Source organism: Neofelis nebulosa, chromosome 18 (assembly GCF_028018385.1).
Source record: "Neofelis nebulosa isolate mNeoNeb1 chromosome 18, mNeoNeb1.pri, whole genome shotgun sequence".
NCBI classification, from domain to species: Eukaryota; Metazoa; Chordata; class Mammalia; order Carnivora; family Felidae; genus Neofelis; species Neofelis nebulosa.
This window is the reverse complement of record NC_080799.1, coordinates 29915279-29923735: the sequence shown is the minus strand read 5'-3', so window position 1 is coordinate 29923735 and position 8457 is coordinate 29915279. Positions and strand designations below refer to the sequence as shown.

The 8457-nt window shown below is 40.5% G+C and overlaps 1 protein-coding gene and 1 long non-coding RNA gene across 8 annotated transcripts in view; both read left to right on the top strand.

The window, feature by feature from the left end:
• IQCK (IQ motif containing K) overlaps window positions 1–8457 on the top strand; it is a 126754-nt gene that overhangs the window by 526 nt on the left and 117771 nt on the right. The gene's annotated exons all lie outside the window — the stretch shown is intronic.
• Window positions 1010–7763, top strand: LOC131500600 (uncharacterized). Its single transcript, XR_009256377.1, has 2 exons — window positions 1010–1709; window positions 2750–7763. It is a non-coding gene; the product is annotated as an uncharacterized LOC131500600 (long non-coding RNA).

Here is an 8457-nt window from a genome sequence, read left to right as displayed (position 1 = left end):
GGCGAGCTCGATTAAAACGTAGGTTCCCAGCCCCTGCCCCCAGATCTCTTAATCAGATGCAGGAAATCTGTGCTTTTAACGAGCATCCTAAGTAATTCTGATGTAGTCTGTAGCCCACATGTTGGGTAAGCGTGGTCTATACAGACTTGGGTTTTAATCCTTCTCCCATTTCTAATCTTCCTTAAAATCCTCAAATGGAGGTTAGCTCAACTTCTTTTGTGGCCCTACACATAGGCTTGGTCATGAGGCCTTACAATACTCTTCACATGTTGAGCAAGTTACTGCCCTCTCTGTAAAATGAGCATAATAATGACACCTATTTTATGGTATTAGGAGCGTTGCAACTAAACAGTCCTAGAAAGTGCTTAGCAGACTGCCCGATTTCCAACAAGAGCTCATTGTTAGCTCTTGAAAAAATAATATTGGGTGGGTCTTTTTCTCCTGTAGGTTGTAAGCTCTTCAAGGTCAAGAACTCAAGATTTTTCATTCTTGTGGCTACTGTCACTACCTCAGCTGTGTGAAACAGCATTGCCCAGTAGAACTTTTCAATATGGTAGCCCTACTGATTCATCATGTTGTACACCTGAAACTAATTTAATGTTATATATGAGTTACATCTCAATAAAAAAATATGTGGTAGCTACTAACATGGTTACTGAGCACTTGAAATGTAGTTAGTGTAACTTTAGTACTCAGTTTTTTTATTTTAAGTTTAACAAAGTTAGATAGCCACTTGTGGCTAGTGGCTACTATATTGGACAGTGCAAGCCAGTAAATGTTGAATGGAAAAAAGAGTGCATGCACCAGTATATGGGATCAGATAGAAGGAGAGAGAGCAAGGAGGTGAAACAAGTGGAAAAATACAGAGGAGAAAGAGAATAGTTAGTGGACACAGTTGATCGATACCTCAGCAGCTGTCTGTTTCACCTGCATCCAGTGTTTGAATTCCTTCTCCAGAATTACATTATATTTAGAAAAATCTATTTCATCTTGAATGTCCTCCTTATAATTTTTTTTTAATTTTTTTTTTTAACGTTTATTTATTTTTGAGACAGAGACAGAGCATGAATGGGGGAGGGTCAGAGAGAGAGGGAGACACAGAATCGGTAGCAGGCTCCAGGCTCTGAGCTGTCAGCACAGAGCCCGACGCGGGGCTCGAACTCACGGACCGTGAGATCATGACCTGAGCCGAAGTCGGATGCTTAACCGACCAAGCCACCCAGGCGCCCCAGTCCTCCTTATAATTTGATCCTTTGATCCTTGCCCCCTTGGTGCCATGGCCCAAGTTGATCTCACTCTACCATAAAGAATCCACTCTTATTTGAAGGTAGTTGTGGCTCTCTTTTCCCCAGGAAAGTGAAAGATATTTTGACTTCTCCAAGCCAAACAGCTCTTCATAATACAGTTCATTACTCGTGTGTTGTTAGGGAAACCGCTTACCTACCTCACAGGGCTGTTGTGAAGACTGAATAAGAAAATGTATGTGAAGATGCTTAGCACAGTGTCTGGCATTTAGAAAGTGCTCAATAAATGTTTGTTGTTGTTAACAAAGAAACATGGTTTGCACTGTGTTTTAGAATCATGGGATTTATTTTGGTCAAACAGCCCTGTAGGGAGAAAGCAAAGACAAAAGGTTTTGGTGCTCTCTAAAAAGCAAGTGAACTGATGCCGCTCACAAAGTGACAGAGTTACATCCAAAAGTTAATGAGGTCCCGGGGCGCCTGGGTGGCGCAGTCGGTTAAGCGTCCGACTTCAGCCAGGTCACGATCTCGCGGTCCGTGAGTTCGAGCCCCGCGTCAGGCTCTGGGCTGATGGCTCGGAGCCTGGAGCCTGTTTCTGATTCTGTGTCTCCCTCTCTCTCTGCCCCTCCCCCGTTCATGCTCTGTCTCTGTCCCAAAAATAAATAAAAAAACGTTGAAAAAAAAAAATTTTTTTTTTTTTATTTTTTATTTTTTTTTTATTTATTTATTTATTTATTTATTTATTTATTTTTTAATATATGAAATTTACTGTCAAATTGGTTTCCATACAACACCCAGTGCTCATCCCAAAAGGTGCCCTCCTCAATACCCATCACCCACCCTGCCCTCCCTCCCACCCCCCATCAACCCTCAGTTTGTTCTCAGTTTTTAACAGTCTCTTATGCTTTGGCTCTCTCCCACTCTAACCTCTTTTTTTTTTTTTTTTTCCCTTCCCCTCCCCCATGGGTTTCTGTTACGTTTCTCAGGATCCACATAAGAGTGAAACCATATGGTATCTGTCTTTCTCTGTATGGCTTATTTCACTTAGCATCACACTCTCCAGTTCTATCCACGTTGCTACAAAAGGCCATATTTCATTCTTTCTCATTGCCACGTAGTATTCCATTGTGTATATAAACCACAATTTCTTTATCCATTCATCAGTTGATGGACATTTAGGTTCTTTCCATAATTTGGCGATTGTTGAGAGTGCTGCTATAAACATTGGGGTACAAGTGCCCCTATGCATCAGTACTCCTGTATCCCTTGGATAAATTCCTAGCAGTGCTATTGCTGGGTCATAGGGTAGGTCTATTTTTAATTTTTTGAGGAACCTCCACACTGCTTTCCAGAGCGGCTGCACCAATTTGCATTCCCACCAACAGTGCAAGAGGGTTCCCGTCTCTCCACATCCTCTCCAGCATCTATAGTCTCCTGATTTCTTCATTTTGGCCACTCTGACTGGCGTGGTGAAAAAAAAAAAATTTAAAAAAACAAAAGTTAATGAGGTCTGGTGTGCCTGGGTGGCTCAGTTGGTTAAGCGTCCAGCTTTGGCTCAGGTCATGATCTCACAGTTCATGAGTTTGAACCCCATGTTGGGCTCTATGCTGACAGCTCAGAGCCTGGAGCCTCCTTCAGATTCAGTGTCTCCCTCTTTCTCTGCCCCTCTTCTGCTCGTGCTCTGTCTCTCTCTCAAAAGTAAATTTAAAAAAAAATTTTTTTTTAAAGAAGTTAATGAGGTCAAAGGTGGTGAATTATATACTCAGGTGCTGTGATGATTATTACAACCCAGGTGAATAAACCCAATTTCTTAAACATTCTAACATGCAATTTTCTATAAGAGATAGTAAGATTTAGTGTCTCACGACAAACATGAAAAACAGACTTTGTGGTAATTCTATGTTTGAGGTTAAGTATTACATTCTCTTAGTATATCTCCATTTAAAAAGCAAATTATTGGGGCACCTGGGTGGGTCTGTCAGTTAAGCATTTGACTTCGGCTTAGGTCATGATCTTGCAGTTTATGAGTTCGAGCCCTGCGTTGGGCTCTGTGCTGATAGCTAGAGCCTGGAGCCTGCTTCGATTTTGTGTGTGTGTGTCTCTCTCTCTGCCCCTCCTCTGCTCACACTCTGTCTCTCCTTCAAAAATAAACGTTAAAAAAATTTTTTTAAGCTAATTATCACAGCAATCAGACCTGTCAGAAACTCAGTTTCAAGAAAATGAAATACAGAACAGGTTAATATCTGACTTAAGACTGTCCTATGCTGCTGCTGCTGCTGCTGCTGTGTGTGTGTGTGTGTGTGTATAAGTTGACAACTTACTTGTAAATGTTCTTTAATTTTCTGTCTCATCTTAACAGTGACGACTACCTCTGACCTTTGTATTCTCAAAGGCACTTGTGTTATTGATAAATAAAGTTCCTTCACTGCCAAGGCTTCTAGTTAAATCTTACTTGTGACATGATTTTTAACTATAGTTTTAAGGAAGACTGAGTCAAAGTATTGGGAGTTTCCCATCTTCTATTTTGATATTGCTGTTACTACTCTCATCAGCATCTTCATTGCCATTGGTTCATCACTCCAAACCCTCTCTGGCCTCAATCCTTAAGGCTATTGTAAAATCAAGTTCCTCCATCCCAACTCCCAGATACCGGTATGGACCAGCTCTGAATGCCAGCTTGTAACCCTAGCGCAGCAGCTGAGTACAGCTGGAGAAAAATGACACCAAGAGGCTCTCACAGTGCCTGTCAATCAACAGCCCCCATCTGCTAGTCCCAAGTTTCTACTGCCCTCCTCAAACATTGTGTGATACCACTTAGTAAATGTAGGAGGCATTCACTGAGAATAGTAAGGCAATCAGAAGCAGGAAGGGGATCCTCCAACTTCCATATTACCAATAAACATAATTGCATCTGCATGCATGGAAAAAGTGTTTACCCTGCTATTCACAGCTCCGCCTACATCTGTGCTTTGGTACCATCCTCTTGCGATCCCAGGATCCTGCTCTGTCACCCCCTCTCCTACATATAACTTCTTTACTGGCTTTTGCTTGCAAACATCCTTTAGTCTGTCATCTTAAGGAAAAACTTCTCCCTTAGCCCCTATTATGTTCTAGCCCTTGCCTTCCCATTTTCTTCTCTCATCCAAGCTTCTGGAAAGAAGCCACTGCCCTTGTTCATACCACTTTCATTCCTAGTCTCTTAACCCAGCGCGGACTAGCTCCTACTTATGTCATGGTTCCAATGAAATTATTCTCATATATTGTCAACATATCTACCCATGTTGGGAACTGTTTTAAATGCTGGGCCAGTAATGACTCTAGGCACTATTCTAGACACCAACAACTTTCCATCTCAATGAGTGTTACCATCATTCACTCAGCTACCCAGTCCAGAAATCAAAGATTCATCTTAACATGCTTCCCATTTGCTTGCCATGATCCCCAGTCCCTACAAATTCTACCTGCTTAACATTTGTAACCCCCATCTCCTCACCCTTGATTCTCATGGCTGCTGCTTTAGATCAGGCCCTTACCACTTCCTATTTGGATTGCTGCTGTAGCTTTTTATTTGCAGAAGGCCACCGTCCAGACCATCTTCCACAGGAATGTCTTTAAAATTCAAATCTGATTACGTTATGCCATGACCTGCAATGATTTTCATAGCTTTCATGATAAACAAACTCTTTACCTTAATACCTAAGTCCTTTAATGATCTTTTGTTTGTTTGTTTGTTTCATCACCTACCATTTGTTCAAGTCATCCTAATGGTAACATTTATTGAGCTGCTTTTTATGTGCCAGGCACTGCTAGATGCTTTTCCTCTCATTTAAACCTCACAAGAACTCAGGGTTTTGCCTGGTGTACATATGAGGAAACTGAAGCAGATAGTTTAGGAAACTTGCCTGAAGCAAGTGGCAGAACCAGGCTTGAACTCCGATGTGTGTGTCCCTCAATTCCAAACCCTTAGGCAACATACAGCATGCTTCAAAGTGTAGACTGGGAGCACCTGCATCAAATCTAGATTACTTATTAAAATGCAGATTCCTGTGCTCTGTACTGGACCTAATGAGGTGGGACTTCTTGGGGGTAAGTTCCCAAGCTCTCCATTTTAAATAAGCTCTCCAAGTGAGGTACAAAGCACAGTACTACTGTCCTGTCCTGTGTATTTTTAGCCACAGGAAATTATTCCTGGGCACCTGGGTGGCTCAGTCGGTTAAGCATCCAACTCTTGGTTTCTGCTCAGGTCATGATCTCACAGTTTTGTGAGTTCAAGCCCCGCATCCGTCGCTGTGCTAACACCTCAGGGCCTGGGGCCTGCTTCAGATTCTGTGTCTTTGTCTCTCTCTGCCCCTCCCCGGCTCATGCTCTCTCACGTGCATGTGCATGTTCTTTTTCTCTCTCTCTCTCAAAAATAAACATTAAAAATGTTTTGGGGGCACCTGGGTGACTAGTCGGTTGAGCATCTGACTCATGGTTTGTGAGCCCGATCCCCATATCAGGCTTCATGCTGATAGCTCAGAGCCTGCTTGGGATTCTCTCTCCCTGTCTCTATGCCCCTCCCCTGCTTGCTCTGTCTCTCTCTCTCTCTCTCAAAGTAAATAAATAAACACACACAAAAAATTTTAATTAAAAATTATTTCAAAAAATAAATTGAATGAGTCAAGCCATGGTGAATCAAGTTGTTTTAATGAGTTCAATACTCTTTACAAACTTAATCAAATTTATACAAACTCATGTGGCTTTCAGTGGAAAAAAGCATCAGTCTGTAATCAATTATATATTTTAAATTGAAATCACAAGGCAAAAGTGACAAGTTCTCAAATATGCCAGATTCTCTTAAATATTACAGACTTGAAATCACAAACACATCAGATTGTCCTGAAGATAATGTATTTTCCCATGCTTCTACATAATCATTTCAACTGTTTATCTTTTGTGGTTGTATGATGAAAAAATTTGCATTTTTTCCATCAACTTTAAGTGAACTCCTAAGAAGTCTTCTTAGAAAAAATCTAAATAGAAAAAATAAAAATAAATGACAATGAAATGCAGATAAAAGCAAAATATCATTTTAAATATAGGATTGGTAATAACCCAGAGAAACAGAGAGTCTTACTATTAGGAGTATAAATTGTTGTAAACTTTTTGTAGGAACATTTGGCATTTGGGCCCAAATTTTAAATTATTTTTTTTCTTTAACAGAACAATTCCACTTCTAAGAATTAATCCTACAAAAATATCTCCCTCCCAATTTATGATGTATATATAATGATGCTCATGGCAGCATTGTTTGTAATAATGAAGCATTGTAAAAAACCTGAACACCCACTAAGAGTACACTGGTTAAATAATTGTGGCATATCCTGTATATAACAACGTTGAAAGGTGTCACACATTCAACATCTAGAATGGTTCCTGGCACATAGCGGGCCGTCAATAAATATGAACAAATTAATAGATAAAGGGTCAAAAGTAACTTGCTATACTCTTTATTTTGTTCATTCATTCATTCAGCAAGTATTCTTTGGGAATATGATACTGAGCATAAGCAGACCCAGACAATTTCCCTCACAAAATACACAGTCTATTAGAAAAGATAGTCATTAATTTTTACAAACTTCAAATAAGGATAAAGCTGATATAAATGAAGAAGAAAAAGGACTGTGCTATGAGGTTCTATACTTGGATGGTCTGACCTGGTGTAGGAGATCTAATGTAAATAAATGTATTTGCATATTATATACATATGTTAGTAAATACAGTGGTTATTATGGTTGTGATGGGATCAGATGTGACTTACACTCCCTACATAAGACAGGTCTGTATTCTTTGGAATTTTCTCACAATAGCATGTATTGCCTTTGTAATCAGAGTTCTAAATGTATATATCTTAAATCTAAATAAATAGTTTTCATACCATGTTCGTGTTTCTCAAACTGTTTGGGGAAGAAGAGTGAATTTACTTGCTTGAGAGGAAAAACAAAGTGGTAGAACCCGAGCTGTTACGGTAGGCAGAATTCTAAGATCCAAGGATTCCCACTCCCCAGTTGCACACACCTCCCAGTTATTCAATCCAACACAAATCTAGGCATTGCTGTCAAGGGATTTTCCAGATGTAATTAAAGTTCGTCATCAGTTGACTTTAAATTAGGAAGATCATGGTAGGTGGGCTGGACCTAATCAGATGAGCCCTTAAAACAAGTCAAAGACATTAAAGCAGAAGAGACTCCTGCTCATCTCGAAGTAGCAACTAACCATGTGTGAACTGTCCATGGCGAGAACTCGAAGGTGGCCTCTAGGAGCCGGGAGTCCCACCAACAAAAAGAAAATGGGGACGTTAGACCTACAACCACAAGAAACTGAGAACTGCCAACAACCAATGATCTTAGAAGACCCAACCCTCAGACGACATCACAGCCGTGGCCAACACCTTGATTTCACCCTGATGAGACTAACCCATACCTGGACTGCTGACCCACAGGAACTGTGAAATAATAAATTTGTGTTGTTTTAAGTTGCTAAGTTTGTGGTAGTTTGTTACACAGCAGTAGAAAACTAATATAGCTAGTATTGGAAATCAAAATTGCTCCTGCAGCATAACATACTCATCACAGCCTGATACCTAGGAGTTTTAAAAAAAAATTCAAGAGATGTTTTACTGACAAGGAACCAGGTGGTAGAAGAAAGCATGTGTCCAATTCAGTTATATTCCATCAATACCATCTTGCCCAGAAACTGTTTTTTCCTCCTCACTACAAAGTGATTATGCATTTGCCTTTAAAACATTGACTTTTCCAGAAGTATTTTTATCACTCTTTCTTTTAGGCATGTAACTAATGTAGCCCATGAGCATTTCTGCCCTAGACCCATTGAATCAGAATTTCTGGAGTTAGGCCCAGACTTTAGTATTTTCAAAAAGCTCCCCTTCCCAGTGATGCTAGTGTGCAGCCAGGATAGGAAACTACTGGAGTTTACAGCAGAGCTACCACTTGTGTGCACAAGTCAGCTGGTATCTTGTTAAAATGCAGGTTCAAATTCAGCAGGTCTGGGGTGGGCTTGAGGTGTTGCAATTCTAACTTCCCAGGGATGCCCAGTGCTGCTCGTTCTTGAGTGTACTTTGAGGAGCAAGGTCTTTATGGGATTGCTCTTCCAAATGCATACCCCAACTGGGCCATCTTCATGTTCATCCTCATGACTGCAAAAGACAGCCCATCTC